Source organism: Alexandromys fortis, unplaced genomic scaffold (assembly GCF_014885135.2).
Source record: "Alexandromys fortis isolate MF-2015 unplaced genomic scaffold, M_Fortis_MF-2015_v1.1 scaffold_154, whole genome shotgun sequence".
Classification (NCBI taxonomy): domain Eukaryota; kingdom Metazoa; phylum Chordata; class Mammalia; order Rodentia; family Cricetidae; genus Alexandromys; species Alexandromys fortis.
The window spans coordinates 3,470,702-3,488,204 of NW_026068040.1; the positions used below are offsets into that span (position 1 = coordinate 3,470,702).

Genomic DNA, 17,503 nt, shown 5'->3' on the forward strand with positions numbered 1-17,503 from the left:
ATCAGCAATGCAGGAGTTTTCTCTTTACCCCACATCCTCTCCAGCATAAGCTATCATCATTGGTTTTGATCTTGACCATTCTGACAGGTAGCTTACTTTTAACCTAGTTCAGTCCTGAGAATGCTAGCAAAGAGGTGTAGTGGCTAATATTATGAGTCAACTTGACAAGGGCCATGAGGTGCCAAATATGGGCCCAAAATTATTGTAGGCGTGGCTTCGAGAATTTTTCTGGGTGATAGGAAACTTTGAATCAATAGACCACATGAAACAAATTGGCCTATCTAATGTGAGTGGGCCCCTTCCAACCAGTTGATGACCCAAACAGAAGAAGAAGACAATCTGCTTATAATTAGATAACAGTCATTGTCCCTTAAGTCTCTAACTTGCCGGCTCCAGATCCTGGGATTGAGGGCCTCTGTTTTCATGTGAGTTAATCTCTCTAATCTCTCTCTCTCTCTCTCTCTCTCTCTCTCTCTCTCTCTCTCTCTCTCTCTGTGTGTGTGTGTGTGTGCCTGTCTCTCAGTCTCTGTATGTCTCCCTCTCTGTTTATCTGTCACCATCTACATATCATGTACACACACACAGAGACAGAGAGAGAGAGACAGAGAGAGAGACAGAGAGAGAGACAGAGAGAGAGACACACACAGAGAGAGAGAGAGAGAGAGAGAGAGAGAGAGAGAGAAGAGAAAAGAAAGAGAGAGATTTTTTTAGCTCAATTTCTCTAGTGACCCTGAACAATAAACACTTCAAAGGTCACGGTAGTTGAACAAGGCTAAGTCTTGTTAACTTAAACTCTTGGGGCCTCATATTCAACTAGTAAAATGAAATTAATAATTTACTTTCTTGCGTGAACAGCAAAATGCAGTCACATCTGTGTACAAAGTACTTGACACCCCCTAGACAACTGAAGAAGCAGGTCCTTTCCTCTCTTTGTGCTAATGAGCTGTTAGAGCTGGGTGGGAGGCGCGGGAACAGAGAAAGGGCGCCTGCCAGATCCCAAGCTGGGTGTTTGCTGGCGGGATGCCCAAACCCCACCATAAGTGAAGGCGTCCTATCCTCTGAACTCAGAATGTCACACTGCGCTGCCGGCCTCGGGAGACCTGGCTTAGAGCCCAGCTCCCACTCCCGCTCTCTGGGACCTCAGACAAGCATTCCATTTACTTCTCGTCCATCACACAGGGGCTTGCTTTCTGGGCTAAGATGCCTCTGACTTCTTATTAGTCGGTGTCTTTTCCGCATTGTCCTTAGTCTCGTGTTTGAACTCAGATGACAATAAGAGAAACAGACAGTGAAGTGATAAAGCAGGGGTAACTTTTCAAAACACGGTCGGCCTACTAGATCTCCTCAGCTCTGTTCAGGTGACGTCCGTGTCTTCTGTGCTAGTTTGGTTCCGCTCCTTTGGCTTGACTAATGAGATAGCTTAGGCGCTGAACTCCAAGGCAAGAAGCCAGGAGGGCCTGGTAGTTAACATCCGTCCTTTAAAACCACCCCAAATCGGATCTTCTTTATGGACACTCGGGTCTCTCCCTGGCTTGGCTCTCTGCAAAGGACTAAGTAAGAGCTCTGAGACTGTCTTCCTGTTCGCACCTCTACTCGTCTTTGTAACCTGCAAAACCCGTTACTCACGGGGAACACGAACTGGCCCGCCCTCCTGAGAGTGCTGTCTTTCACTTCCTGGATAGAACTCTTTCTTTGGATGAATCATGATAGCTTTTTTTGTTTGTTTGTTTGTTTGTTTGTTTGTTTGTTTTGTTTTTCGAAACAGGGTTTCTCTGTAGCTTTGGTTCCTGTCCTGGAACTAGCTCTCGTAGACCAGGCTGGCCTCGAACTCCCAGAGATCCGCCTGCCTCTGCCTCCCGAGTGCTGGGATTAAAGGCGTGCGCCACCGCCCGGTGTGAACTTGATTTTTAAATGGTTCTATAGCATGCCATATTTAAGCATTCTCCTGTCTATGTGTGTAGCATTTCACTATCACAAATAACACCATGAAGAGCGGCATGGTGCAGAAACCTTTTTCTGTATTGGGATTACTTCCTTAGGACAAAATTCTAGAACTGGAATTTCTGAGTCAAAACCTCCAGATCCACACACGGGCTTTTGGCACACGCGTTAACGCTGGGCTTATAAGGGCTGCTCCCTAGACTTGCAGCAGAAGAGTGGAAGAAATGGTCTTTTTGTATTCTTTTATGCCCTTTAAAGAATCCTACACAAGCCGCTTTCCAATTGGTTCAGGTGGTCGTTGACGCAGGCCGTGTTTCTGCTCCAATATGGCAAACTTAGTTCAGTCGGATTTTCACGCTGTAGGGGCAGTCGTGATCAGTGTGTGGTAGGCACTTCCCTCCTGTTTTACAAGGCTGTGTAAGAGTCGAAGGACTCTTCCGCCGGGTTCGTATGTTGGATACCCTGCATGTCAGATACTTTCATTACAATTCATAAGAGTAGAAAAATTACAGTTGTGAAGAACCATAAAAACAATGTTATGTTTGGAGTCAGCACAACATGAAAAACTGTACTAAAGGGTCGCAGCGGTCGGCAGGCTGAGAACCGCTGCTGTCCACAGAGCTCCCAGGCAGTAGCAGGGCTGGTGTCATGTTTGAATCTTCAGTGTTCAGAGCCATGATCATCAATGACTGAAACAGCAACCTTTTAAAAGAGAGAGAATGGGCCAGGTGTAGCTCACCCCTGTAATTTTCCATTCTCTAGAGGGAGTGGCAGGGGATTGCCACAAGTTCAGGACCAGTTTGTACAATGAGTTTGCCAAACTTTACTACCAAGCATATTGTATCAATATGAGAGAACTATGTACACACATGCGCGCACACACACACACTCATACACACACATACATACACACACACATACATACACATGCACACACGTATGTACACACACTCACACACATACATACACACGCACACACATATGTACACACACCCACACACACATACACACTCACACACATACATACACACTCACACACGTATGTACACACTCACACAATACATACACACTCACACAGGTATGTACACACGCTTACACACACATACATACACTCTCACACACATACACACACACTCACACACATACATACACACTCACACAGTACATACACACTCTCACACACATACACACTTCAATCACACACGTACATACACACTCACATACAGGTGAGAAGGGAAGGAGTAAGAGCGAAAGTGGGAAAATAGAAAGAAAGACAAATACCACATGTTTTCTCTCACTGGAGTGGGGAAAGGAGACTGGCGTCTGGGGGACGGAGGACAATGGAAGATGATGGAGATGAAAATAGGAAAAGTACAATGATACGTACATATGCAATATCATCATGAAATCTACTATTTTGTACACTAATCCAAAAAAAGTTCATAAAAAAAAACAGATCTAGGAGTAGTGTAAAAGGAAAGACAGGCTAGGGGGTGTGTGTACAGATGCACTGTGTGTAACTAGTCAGGCCCTGTGCTCACTCTTCAGCCACTCTTCATTGCTCGGTCCCCCAAAGAAAAGACCAATCTGCCAGTTAGAGTCTCCCGAGCTGTCTAAGCGGAGGCAAGCGCAGACCTGGGAGAGCCTCTGGAGAGCGCCCCTACGGCAGTGGAACCAGCGGCAGCTTTGAGACTTCACTTCCACTAAGTTTACTCTCTGAGGAGTAGAATCAGGAATCGGAAGAATGTCTGGTAGGGAGACACAAAAGATTGTTTATCCGCCCCTGGCCTCTGAGCAGCGAATCCTCCTTCCGCTGTCTCTTCAAAGAGAGGCATGTCCTGCGGCGGCTGTGAGCACAGCTCACAGTGTAGACACACATGGCCAGCAGAAGGGCAGTCGTGACAAAGAGAACCCATTCTCAGATAGTCCGTGGTTTATTCTAAGTTGTCTCATCAATGGGCTACCAAAATACACCTACGCTTCTGCATGAGGAATTGATAGAGGCCCAGAGTCTCCACGGGTGTGTGCACACACTAGATTTCCAGCTTCGCATTTGTTTCCACGACTTCTCATTAGATCATACTAGAACAGAGCTACTGTGCTGAGCATCAAGAACTGTGAGCTTATCAGTTATCTGCATAGATGCGTATTCAAGAGGAACTATATCTGCAAAGCTCAGGACTCTTCAGGTGGAACTGCCAAGCACTTATACATTTCCAGAAGATAAGGAACCTTCGGGATAAGTTCAAGCACCCCACTTCTCAGAGGAGAAAACCAAACATCAGACACGATGACAGACTTCTGGGAGTAGCAGAGACAGCCAGCAATGCATCTGGCGAAAGAGCGTGTTTTCTGACAGCCAGAGCCAAGCTCTCCACTCTGTTTCAATCTTAAACTCTAGTCTGCGAGGAAGTGTGATATCCTTGCATCCCAGTTCAGCAGTCCCATGAACTGCGGAATGAGAAATGTCCTTGCGGTTTCTCGGTATGTAGAATGAAGATACCCACTGACCTGTTTTATGCTATTCAGTCCAACACAGGTAGCCAACAAAGGTGCGTGGAAGGGGAGGTGGTTCGTGAGAGCGGTGTTGGGGAGGCTGTGGATCCGGAGTTTGGCATCCATCCCTGCGTGCCCTCCCCGAATCTTTCCAGCTCTGCAGTGTCACGATCTGCCATCTTACTTTACAGGGAGACTGTCAAGAAAGTCTTGGCTATAAGACTATCTGAGATCCCCCAAGACACAAATGCAGCCTCGTCAAAAAAGGAACTACAGCTTTTTAAAAATAAGATTGTGTGATAGATAATACATATTGTTAAGTATTTTTTGACCCACAAACCTCTCTGCCTAATGCAATAATCCAAATTAGATCAAATCAGACCCAATTAGAAAAGGCCCAGGTTTAATGAATGCCAGGGCTGCCAGGTGGCCGCTGGGAAAACACAGTGCAGGAGGGGGGAGACCAGAGAGACCAGGGAAAACCAGGACACCACGTGTTCATTCTCTGGGGGGGCAGTTTAAATAGCCCGTGGAAGTGGCCTTGACCCTCCCTGGGGAGGGGTCACCATTTGGAGGGCTTTCTTGGAGGTGGTGTCTGTATTGTGACCACTCCCAGGGGAAGGGGCTTGGAATGGAGTTTTCAGCCCAACATTTTAAAATGGATGCCAGGGGTCTGGGGTGAAGCCCCCCAACTAAACATTCCAGACATTTTTGGATTAGGATGTTAGGGACTGAGGTGATGCTTTTAACCAAACACATATCTTGAAACACAGCATTGCTTTTAATGATTCTGGAAAGTTGTCCTGACCTGGTGGGAACATGTTTCTCAAAGCCCATGTTCCTAGATCGACCTGTGGAGGAAGGAAGTCGTAATGTCAACACATTTATTAACCCTTCTATTCTGCTGCTTTTCTTTGAATTCTTATCAGGACTTTGGTTCTTTTAAATGTATATATATAATTATTATTAAAAATTTCTACCTCCTCCTATTTTCCTCCCTCTTCCCCTCCCCCTCCCCCTCCCCCTCCCTCTCTCTCTAGTCCATAGAGCAGTCAGTGTTCCCTGCCCTGTGGGAAGTCCAAGGTCCTCCCCCCTCCATCCAGGTCTAGGAAGGTGAGCATCCAAACAGACTAGGCTCCCCCAAAGCCAGTACATGCAGTAGGATCAAAACTCACTGCCATTGACCTTGGCTTCTCATTCAGCCCTCATTGTCTGCCATGTTCAGAGAGTCCGGTTTGATCACATGCTCCATCAGTCCCAGTCCAGCTGGCCTTGGTGAGCTCCCATTAGATCAGCCCCACCGTCTCAGTGGGTGGACGCACCCCTCCCGGTCCTGACTTCCGTGCTCATGTTCTCCCTTCTTCTGCTCCTCATTGGGACCTTGGGAGCTCTTGGAGATGAGTCTCTCTCTCAAAAGCCTCTTAGTTTAGATTTAAACACAACCCTTCCTTTCTCTTCCCCTGTTCTTCTAATTAAGAAAGCATAGTTGACCTATGTTATTTCTTACCAATTTTAATGATGTCATATTTTAACTGGTGAAGGACAATTGGAAGTTGATCTCTCTTGAGTGTTTAAGCCTATTCCTAAATTTAAGGAAAGCCATGGGCTTTTGGATGTCTTTCTATTTGTGCCATTAAAAACAAACAACAAAAACCTTAAGTCCATTTCCAGGACTAAAGCAATCACTATCCAGTATGTACACCTTTTAAACATAGTTCTGTACTTCAGGGCTGATTGAGCCATCCGTCAGGATGGGAAAGGCTGGATTGTTTGTCAGTGAGCATGCCACCTGGGAAGGAATTCGGACTGAATTCTGAAACAAGATCAGTTCTTTCTACTGTTCCTTGACCCTGATTTTGAGGAAAGATCAATTTGGAATTTGGTCTGGTACTTTCTACTTCCTCTGACTTTTTTTTTAATGTCTAGGTTGTTCTTCTAGATTAAAAAAAAAAAAAACATGAAAACAATACTGAAGCTGACCAGTGTAAATTTCTCATCGTCTTTTAAAAAATGAATAAAATAATGAACAAAAGAGGTTGCATTTGCAGCTTTTTAGTTTTCCTACATCCATCAGATTGCGACTCTGGTCACACCAGCCTCCCTGACTTGTGTGTATCGGTTCTCCTATTCATCTACCCCCTTTCTTCTCACACGGTCTGTCATCTTCTGTCACACCTGGGGAGCCTAATAAGCTCACTGGGTTTTTCTTTAAAGCGGCCAAATTGAAAACAGTGAAGGGCCCAAGCCCTGGCCCCTTTGGAACCGCTCATCTTCTCTGATCACGGTACCGCGCAAGACTCGGCTCTGTGAAGTAAGGGGGACCCTGGGAGTGGTGATGCCTCCTGCACCTGCCCTTAGGAATGATGCTCCCAGGGAAGGAGGGGAGCCAAAGGTCAGATTTCCACTGCAGAGGCAAGGAGGGCATTGGAAGTCAATGGCCTCGATTTTAATTTGAAAGCTATGAAGATGTTTTCCAGCGGAGAGGTTCTGTGGAGCAGAAGAGAGCCCCAGTGCTCTGCTAACAATGCTGATTTGAATTCAGGGATCCAGACCTGTGTGAGCTGCTACTCAAAATTGGCCTTTGCAACTGTTAAGTGTGTTCCAAAAGAAAAAGAGAAATCCATGATTAGCGGTACCGAACCTCACCCAGGTGGCGTTGCAGGTGGGAGGACAGCGGTCACAGCTGCTGTCAGGGCAGGAGACCAATGCAGAGGAAACGCCTTTGCTTGGCCCATTTATTATTGATTGCTATTGGCTTTTTATTCTTGTGTCTTTTTAAAGTTCTGGGATTTAATGCAAACTAGGAGACTAACTTTTCCTTAGATATCATTTATTCTGTCATTAGTTGTTCCTGTAACTCAGACTTTTTGTTCCTGCCCATCAGAACCATTGGTTTTGTTTTCACACTAGTGAGGGCCTGCTTGCCACTTGTCCACCTACATCCTTTCTTTCTGACCGCCCTTCCTCCCTAAATGGAGGCAGCTAAGCTATGCCCAACATACCCATTTCTGAGTCACTAATACGGGTAATTTATTTTAATGAGAGAGATGGAGAGGGAGAGAGAGAAAGGCAGAAGGAGAGAGAGAAAAAAAAACCTGAAATCACTACTTAAGAGGTTCCTAGTCAGGTCCAAATTCTTGCAGAATTTACATAAGAGCACATCTTTGCTCTTATTATTTCTAACAATTATTTTCTGCGCAGTCTTTTTATTTCCCAGTGTAATGGTTTTGAAAGCACACAGGACATGCAACTAATGAGAAAGTCAGTGGCTTTGCTTAAGTCCTTTTATACAAGCGAGCATCCACTGATGAGGAGAGAAAATAGCTGTCCTCCTAGGCTTTCCAAGAAGCTGGCCCTTTAAGGCCGCACACCCAAACTAGGGGTCTAAAGAGGACTGGTAGTAGCTGTGAAAAGTTTCATTGCCTTTTATAAAAGTTCAGCAGCTGTATTCAGGGAGGAGCTATGTCTCCCACGCAGGACTGCAAGCTAACGGAGCAGTTGTAACATATGGAACTCATAAAGGTCCAATTACAGGGCCGTCACTGTTTGCCATGGTTTTAACTTATGTAAGTTATGGATTATACTTTCATGAGATCATAATCAAAAGGTTATTCTTTGGTAATGGTGTGTTAGAACTTCAAAGCCATCCTCTGAGCCTCGAGAACAAAGGCTCAGAAGTTTGAGCGGAGGCCAGAATCAGTCTGTATGAGTTAACGACATTCACCCGTTCGGGAGCCAGTTCAACCTCTCGGTGCACGCAGACTCTCCCACATCACATCAGATCAACAGTCGTCACTAGAAGATGACAGTTGATTCCATTTTAATGCGTCCTATTTTTTTTTTAAATAAATCAGCCTGACTAAGCGGGGTGTCTGCCCACATTTGACTCAGAACTATGGGGGACTGTCAAGCACCGTCATTCCCTGCTCGCCCAGACCCGTACAGTAGTGAAGATTAATTAGGGCCACAGCCAGGGGAAGGAATGGCAAGTATGGAGGAATTTACAGAGCTGTTCAGCTCTTGGAAACGAGAGACTGACTGTGTAATTCATGTAACGAGTCAGAGCACAAGGAAGGCTGTCCTCTATCCCAGCGTCCTGGCATGCTTTAATTGAACGCACAGGAAGACTGCGGGATTGGCTGACAACATGAATGGAAACTCTGCCATCTCCTCGACTCTTATCATCCTCAAATAAAGATTGAAGTGGGCTTAAAACCATGATACCAAATAAGCAAAATGCCCTGGTGTGTGTTCACACTGGCAACCTCGCAACTCCTTCCCAGTTGGCCTGGAAGCCTCCAGTGCAGGCTGCTTCCTCCCTGGGGGTTGGGGTGGATCCTTGGGCCCATCCTGAGATTTTGTTCATCAGCCTCAGGTGGTGAAATGTTCTGATTATTTTGGCCTAACAACTGTTCAAGTCTTCATTCAAAGTTAATATTTCTTCCTGGCCTGGACCATGACAGGTGGACTCTGGGCAATATGGTTTGTGAATCTCACTAGGCTGCTTCTGCTTCCACACAGCTGGAGGACTAAGTAGTGGTACAGAAAACAGTCAGGAGGGCAGGGGCAGGGTGTTTGTGGCTACTGGGTGTCTGCCCTCTAGCCGGAAAGACGTTTGGAATCATGGCTGCTTTCCGATTGCTCCACTGAGAGTGTTGACTGCTTTGCCTGTGTTGAGACACTGCTTCCTCTATTGGGTGCTGCTAACCAGGGCACCCGTTCAGTCCACGGAGCCTCCGGGCTGTTCCCTGAACATGTCAGGAGACGTGTTCCCACCCCAGATACCCAGGTTTAACTCTCTGTGAGGCGCCTTTCCCCAGACACACACTTGTTCTGCCCTTTGACTCAGTTTCCGGTAAGCTGCCGCCATACCGGCAGTGTTTCACGCCCCACCGTCTCTAAAGAGCATCCTCTGCCTGTTCAGAGCAGTTGGCCAAAACTGATGTCTAAAGTGGAAGATAAAGTCTGTGAGAAACAGATTTTGGGGAATCTAAACATGGCATGATTTAACTACAACAATATTTTATCTATATGTGATTTCTTTCTGTTCACATAGAAATATTGGAAATTGTCTGTACAGGATGAAGTGCTAATATATTTTTTTAATTTTTTTTTAATTAACAGAGACAGGGTTTCTGTCTTTGGAGCCTGTCCTGAAACTCACTTTGTAGACCAGGCTGGCCTCAAACTCACAAAGATCCGCCTGCCTCTGCCTCCCGAGTGCTGGGATTAAAGGCGTGCGCCACCACCGCCCGGTGTGACAATGTATTTTTAAGAGAACAGACTCTCACTTCCTTAAGTCCAGGTAAGAAGCAGTCAGAATTTCCCAGAATGAAGGGCTGATCCTTCTTCTACAGCCCTTCTCTTGCCTGATGCCATGCTGGCCTCTGTTGGCAACGCTCATAGCCAACTCAATCCTCTCAAATTTTAGTTCTGCATGAGAGCCAACAGCCTCCCCTCTTCTGGGAAGCATGGCATCATTAAGCATCTCTCTATTTTTCACTTAGGGAACAGAGTGTTGCTAAGTTGCCCAAACTGATCTCAAATTTGTAATCCTCCTGCTTCAGCCTCCCAAGTAGCTGGGATTATAGGTGTGTGTCTTAGTTAGGGTTTTTTTTTTATTGTGATGAGGCACCGTAACCATGGCAACTGCTATAAAGAAAACATTTAATTGAGGTGGCTCATTTCCAGTCTCAGAGATTCAATTCATTATCATTATGGCAGGAAGCATGGCAGCATGCAGGCAGAGGTGGTGCTGGAGCGGAGGGTCTACATCTTGCAGGCAACAGGAAGTCAACTGAGACATTGGGCAGTATCCCGAGCATAGGAAACTTCAAGGTCCACCCCCACAGTGACACACTTCCTCCAACAAGGCCACACCCACTCCAACAAAGCCACACCTCCTAACAGTGCTGCTCCCTGTGAGATGATGGGGACAATCACACCCAAACCACCACAGGTGTCTTATCACACTTGGCTACTTTTTGCTTTTTAAACATACTCTTCATTGCTGACTTTGGGATTTGAAAAGTTTCTATTAATACAATTAGGTAAATAAGAGCAGGCAAAGCTGAATAAATAAGCTAATAGAGATTATTTGTGATGTGTTGTTCTCTGGATTGAAGAGTATTAATTTAACTCAAAGACGCCCATAAGAGAGCTTTCCAAACATACGATTATTAATATACTGTGAATAAATGAATTATTTCTCACTCATGGCCAGTCTTGTTTCATCTATACTTAGCATTTTAAAGCAGTCTCACATAGCAGTATCATTTCATCCCTAATATTTCAGTGTATGCATAGCTCTAGAATATTAGAGTTTAAAAATATCCCTTAATATGATGAAACACATAGCTAGTATTTTAATTTCTTTTCTTTTTTTTAAATAAATCTTTATTTATTACATATACAGTGTTCTGCTTGCATGTATACTTGCAGGCCAGAAGAGGGCACTAGATCTCATTACAGATGGTTGTGAGCCACCATATGTTTGCTGGGAATTGAACTCAGGACCCCTGGAAGAGCAGCCAGTGTTCTTAACCTCTGAGCCATCTCTCCAGCCCCTAGTATTTTAATTTCCTGTTATATCTTACAAATGTCATATCAGGTCCACATTTTCTGGCCTTTTGGTCCACATTTTTTGGTCTCTTTTGAGATATTGTTTCCCCCTCCGTCTTTGACCTTAAAAAATTACTTCAAATTTTTCATTCTTCTAAAGAAATTAGGCTGTCCCTAAAAAGTTTGTAGGTAGATGTCTACTTCCTGTAGTCTAATTGTATCTCTGTGGTATGGTTCAACTTGCTTATCTATCTTCTAAATTTTCTGTAAATTAATAGTTTGATAGTGTTAGCTAACTTATTTTAAAGCTAAAAAAAATCCTACTTTTGCTTGCATATGCTAGCTCAAACTGTACAGTACAGATTTTTGAGACCCAGATAAGAAGATTGTTGGGGGTTATTTTCAAGTCTCTGTCTGTTTCTGAATCCTGCTGCTTGTACCCCTAGCACTAGGGTGATATCACTCAGGGCTTTAGAGGGCACCCTTGATCCCATAACCTCTAGCCCTGGTACCCAGGATCCCGGGCTACCCTTCTCCCTGGAGCAGCGCTTCCATCTTCCGGGAACCTGCGCTGTCCCGTGGTCCCACCCCATCTTCGGGGAACCTGTGCTGCCCCACCCCATCTTACAGGAACCTGCGCTGTCCCACCCCAGCAATGAAGCACTTGGCCTTGTCAATACTGAGCAGAGTTTGTCGGATGCTTGCTACGTGCCAACCTTCGCTAGTATTCTACATGCATCCTCTGTTTTGATCCTCGCAGCCTCTTTATGAAGGGAATCTTTCCTCAGATTCTTCAGGTTTGCTGATACCCCGTCAGCTCCTCCCTCTGCTGAAGCAGCTGTCTCTCCCCTTCTAACCTCCACTCATGGAGCAGATTCCAGTTCTGCAGTCTTTCCTCAGGGCAAACCTTTACTAACCCCACAGATAAATCAAAGTGCACACCTCAGATCGCCATGAACATTCTGAGGCTTTTTATCATGGTCATAGATCTTTAAGAATTATTATGTGAGAGAATAACTTTAAACTCCACAGGAGCAAAACGTAAATAAGATAGTAGTACTTAAGTTTTATCTTAAGTTGTATAGTCCTTTGAGAATACAAAAAAATATCTAGGGTTCATTCCTCTGAGAAAAGTATTCATTTACCTATGGACACAAATCTATAGATTCTAAGGATGCATGGACCCCATGAAGGACTCCTATTTCAAAGAGGAAAATCACATTAAAGTAGCTGGAAACCGAAGAGAAGAAACGAAAAGATGGCCACTGTTTGTAAAGTCGAGGAAGAAAGGTTAGTTGTTGAACAAACAACTTTCAGAGGAAATAGAGACAAAAATGAAAACGTGTTCGCCGGACTTCACAGACCGCAGGTCTCCATAGTAAGTGGGAAACCTAATGAGCAACAGCATGGAGGCCATGGCTTCGGATTCTTCTGGAAGCAATGGAATGAGAAGCAGAATCTGCATTTTAACCTTTTCACCACATTTGTATGCATGAGGAGAGAAGACAGAGTTGATGGGGGCCAGGCTCAGGGGCTGTGGAAAGGGGACTTGTTTGCAGGTAGATGGGGGAAGCTCAGAGAATCCATTTTGGGTAGTCACTGTCTTCATGACTAGGGTACAGATTTGAGTTGAGAGAAGAAAAGAGCAGGGGACTTGTATAGGAGAAGGGAGAGACCAGAGCTATTGAAAAGAATTACACAGGGATCCTGAGAGACAACAAGACTTGACCACAAAGATCTAGCTGGATCTCAGAGAATCTGAGGGATCTTGGGGGACAATCAGAGTTAGCCACAGAAACCCAACTGGACCTCAGATTTGTGGATTTTCATCATTAGCGTTACTCAGGAAATTGCTTTGATGCTACATCATTTCTTTTTTTCAGAAACATGATGAGTGATAATATATATATATATATATATATATATCACGGGTAGAAGAACTTACTAGAGTACAATGGTGATGGAGGGGGGAATTTAGGGTGATTTGAGGTAACTCAATTGGTAAAGGTGCTTGCCTCCAAGGCTGACAACCTGAGTTGAGCTTCTGGGACTCACATAGTGGAAGCATCGAAATAACTCTTACAGGTTGACCTCTGACCTCCACATACACACATGGCACATGCGTGCCCCACAATGCACACATAGCACATGCATGCTCCCACACATGCATACATAGCACACACATGCCCCCACAGCACATACATACATACATACATACATACATACATACATGGCACATGCATGCCCCCACACTTGCTCATACAAGATAAAGAGATGGCTTTAAAATGTTTCCAAAACTGCATTTCTCTCTCTAAAGTGTAAAATGAAATGTGTAGAATAAACGAGCAGTCTTTAACCTGCTAGTAAGAGTAGCCCTCCGGATTTCGTAGCCATGAGGTCACAGACATTTTCCTCTTCCTGTCTGACTTTTAGGGACAGGACAAGCTAATCGTTGAAGCACATCTTGTAGATGACATTTTGATCCATGAAATTTCAATTCAGACAGATCCCATAACTTTCTCCAAAGTACTTTGAAAAATATTAGCCAAAGCTAAAGAAGAAAAAAAAGTCATTTTTGACTTTTTTTTTAATGAAAAAAGCAAGTTAATACTGTCCATGTGGATTCAATAAAAATATATTAAAGGATTTTTGAAAACTACCTAGACCTTAAACTAAGGAAAACACGACCTCGTTCAAAATATTGTGAAAGTCATATCCCTGAGCATATTTCCTGATGTTTCTAAGTCTGGTAAAAGATTCAAACCTTTTTCAGCACTAGAATGAAGTAGACACACGCCTACAGAGATACGTATGTATCATACAGAAACAAGAAAAAGTGCAACACCCATTCTGCCTTTTCGGGGGCTGTTTACACCTGTCCTCCAGTGCCCATGCTCATTTCACACTTAGCCTGCCCTAAAGAGTGGGATGTGATGGGTGGGCCCTGGGACATGTGTGAAATACAGACACGTATACCTCAGGAGAGGTAAGGGCAAATTTTTGTTCTCAGTAATGATTAAAGAAATTTCTATTAGCATTTTTTCCTGCCTCAAAGCGCACGAATACTCGCTGGTTACTTCTGAAGCATTAAGAAAAGTAATTGTCAAATATGTCCTTAAATGAGAAGACAAACTCGGTAGGGGTTGCTTTTCTCTTCCTTAAACGCTGGCCTGCTAATGCTGCTTCCTTAGCCTCCAGCATTTGTTGGAAATCGCTGCACTTCTGGTTCACACTCTCCTAGTCTCCGCAGGGTTGAGGAGACCACACGTACTTCTAATTCTCTTTCCTAGGTCCCTTATCTTCCAATTATTTATTTACCCAGTGCCGTCTACTTGAACTTTAAACTTTAATGTCACCATTATATTCCAATAATTCACTCCCTGCATCCAGCCCACTGGTTTGGTGTGCATAAAAATGGTTATCAGGACAGAAGAACTTGGTGGCCTGGCGCCCTCTTCCAAAGTCTTGTCTGTAGATAGCTTATTGCTTACCCTGACTTTGAGGTTCCTTACACTGGGTCTGGCGTACTTTGAGGACTGAGTAACAAGCAGCTGAAGTTTGAAGGAAAAAGAGAAACATACGCGCTCAGAAGTCCAAGGCTGCCTGGCTTGTTTTTTCCACGGGAAACACGGGCAGTCTGCTGAAGGCCATGTGTGGAACCCGGATGCATCTGCTGTTACTGGAGTTCTGGAGCCAGACCCTACCCAAGTGAGGCAAGCATCCTACCCACGAGCTAGGCCTCCAGTCCTACAGACAGGAGTATAACAGCTATGGGGTTTTGTTTGTTTGTTTGGTTTGGTTTTTGTTTTCAAGACAGGGTTTCTCTGTAGCTTTGGAGCCTGTCCTGGAACTAGCTCTTGTAGACCAGGCTGGCCTCAAACTCACAGAGATCCACCTGCCTCTGTCTCTGGGATTAAAGACCTGTGCCACCACCGCCCGGCTTAACAACTACGTTTTAGTTATTCCTTCTTTTTGTTTGACCTTAAGACAGACTGGGCAAAGCCTTTTCTACCTCCCAATGCCTTTTGTCTTTTTCCCTACTCCCCTGTTGCCTTTCCCTTCAGAAACAGACACCTTAACTTTGGGGTCACTTACTACAGAAGATCAGCGCAGCGCTCTCTTGCTCCCCATGTCGAGGATGTTTGAAAGAGAAGCGGCTAGCCAACAGTTTGTCGGATAGCCAGGTCTGGTTCTGGTTTGCAGAGGCAGTGGTGATTCCAAGTGCTAGGAGGAAAGATGGAAAATGTCTTAGAAATTTCAGATTTATGTGAAGCCAAACTGTGTGATCTCTTGCCAATTTTAGTTTACAAAACTCGCATGGTCCCAGATGTGTTTACTTGAACTTTAAGCTTTAATGTCACCGTTATATTCCAATAATTTCACTCCCCGCATCCAGCCCACTGGTTTGGTGTGCATAAAAATGATTATTAGAACAGAAAGACTTGGTGGCCTGGTGCCCTCTCCCTAAGCAGCATTCCTTTCAATACCAATTAAGTACTTAGTGAACTAATTAAGCAACTATTCTACTTGGAAAGGTGCTTCTTCTTGTTTTGATTTCACACACACACACACACACACACACACACACATACTTCTGAAAGCCAGTTGCAAAAGAAGGCCTAGGAGGGGGCATTGTTGATATCCCCCAATTCCCAGCATGACTACAGTTATACATTGGAAGTACAGAAAGCAAAGAGGCTGGAGATCTAAGTGGGAATGTGAACTGGAAGAGTATGGGGACAGCTATTTTTCAACACCAGACCCTGCTTATAGCATCCATTTATATTCTTTCTGGGAGTCTCATGGCCAAGGGTTTGTTCCAGAATAAGCACAAAACAATTACAAACTCACACAGAGTAGCTGGATATCAAATGTCAATGTTTGTTTGCCCTTAAGAAATGATTCTGTCTTTTCTATGTGAAGAGCAGAGAATGACCATGCTGCAGCATCAGGAAAGTTCTTTGACTGCTAAATCAGTGGTTGTTGAAACAACAGGCGGCTTCTAATCCCAGCACAACGTGCCCTGGAATGAAGTGGGTTTGTGCTTCTAGAGCCTTCTCATTCATTCATTCATCAAATATATTTCAAGAACTGAGTGCATGAGTCTTCAACGATCTATTAAAGAAAAATGTATCCATGTCCCGTTCTTTTCTATAAGGAATCCACAACTGCCGTGGGCTAGACACTTAGCCTACTTAGGATGAGTAAAGTGAGGTTCTGTCTCTAGCATCAACTGTCTCTAGCTGAGAAAATGATCTGTATTTGTGAGCAGCTGAATAAGATTTCATAATGGTATTTGTATTAAGGAGCATGCTGGTAGAAGGCCAGAGCAGTCAGGCTAGGTGAAGGCACTGGAACGTGACTGTGGTATCACAGGAGGCCAGGTGAACTCCAGAAGATGACACCCACTGAAACATAAGACATGAAGGAAGTTTGACCGAGACTGTGGAGATACTGGCAAGGCTAAAGACCTTATCCTGGAGATAAGAAGCATCAGGGACGGGTTGATATATGGCAAAATGATATTTTAACAAGACATGATGGGTTTGTTCGGGAGTAGATGTTTTTAAAAGGAAGGCAAGGCTTTGTAATGATGCCAATATGTGAGAGAAAAGGCTGGGTTAGACTTAGAAGAGTGGGTGAAAGAACAGGATACAATGAGAGACAGCGCAAGAAAGGGAGGGTGACGTTGTGATGCCCAGCTATGAAGAGATGAGAGAGAGCAAGCAATGACAGTGAACGACAACAAACGAAATGTGGGGTCTTTGTTATTGGAAAAGGATGATACCCTTCACAGGCTGAAGAAATCATCGGCCCAGGGAGATAACGACCCGGCTTCATGAGTATACCATGGATACGAGGCAGGAGGAGAAACGTTCTGTGCTCTGGTAGAAGGATGTTGGCAGTACACGTTGAGCCATCAGACATTCACGTAGCTACCATATAATATCAGAGGCAAGTGGCTTTAAAGGAAGAAAACGAAGTTATTTAGCTTATACTCTGGAGAGCCAAGTTCATGGCTGGGTCCTGTAGAGAGGCCAGCGTACTATGGCAGGAGGAGGTGAGGTTGACTGTTCGTGTGTCCATCCAGGAAGCAGAAAGAGGGGGGCAGCAGATCAGGGTTCTCCTTGAGGGTGTGTCCCGGTGACTTAAAGACTCCATCTCTGTCAGTTAGTCATCATTGCCGCTGTCTTTAGGCGACACTCACTCAACCAGAACAATCGGCATCACCTAAAAGGGGGTGTAAAATTAGTGCAAAACATGCAAAGGAAGAAAGACCCAAGTCCTTGTGGGTCAGCAGAGGTGAAGTCACTGAAGTGTGGACGCAGAGGAGGCCACTTATTAGCAGTTTGCTAGGGTCAGAGGAGAGAAGGGAAGAGCCAATAAAGACAGGCAGGCAAAACAGGAAGTGGGAGGAGACTCAGCGGTGACGTAAGCCAGTGGGAGGAGACTCGGCGGGGACACAATCCAAGGTTAAGTGAGTTCAGGGTTTGAAGGCTGAAGG

The 17,503-nt window shown here is 44.8% G+C and overlaps 1 protein-coding gene across 1 annotated transcript in view; it reads left to right on the top strand.

Moving 5' to 3' along the window:
• Nucleotides 1–17,503, top strand: part of Wif1 (WNT inhibitory factor 1) — a 67,885-nt gene that overhangs the window by 19,466 nt on the left and 30,916 nt on the right. The window lies entirely within an intron of this gene.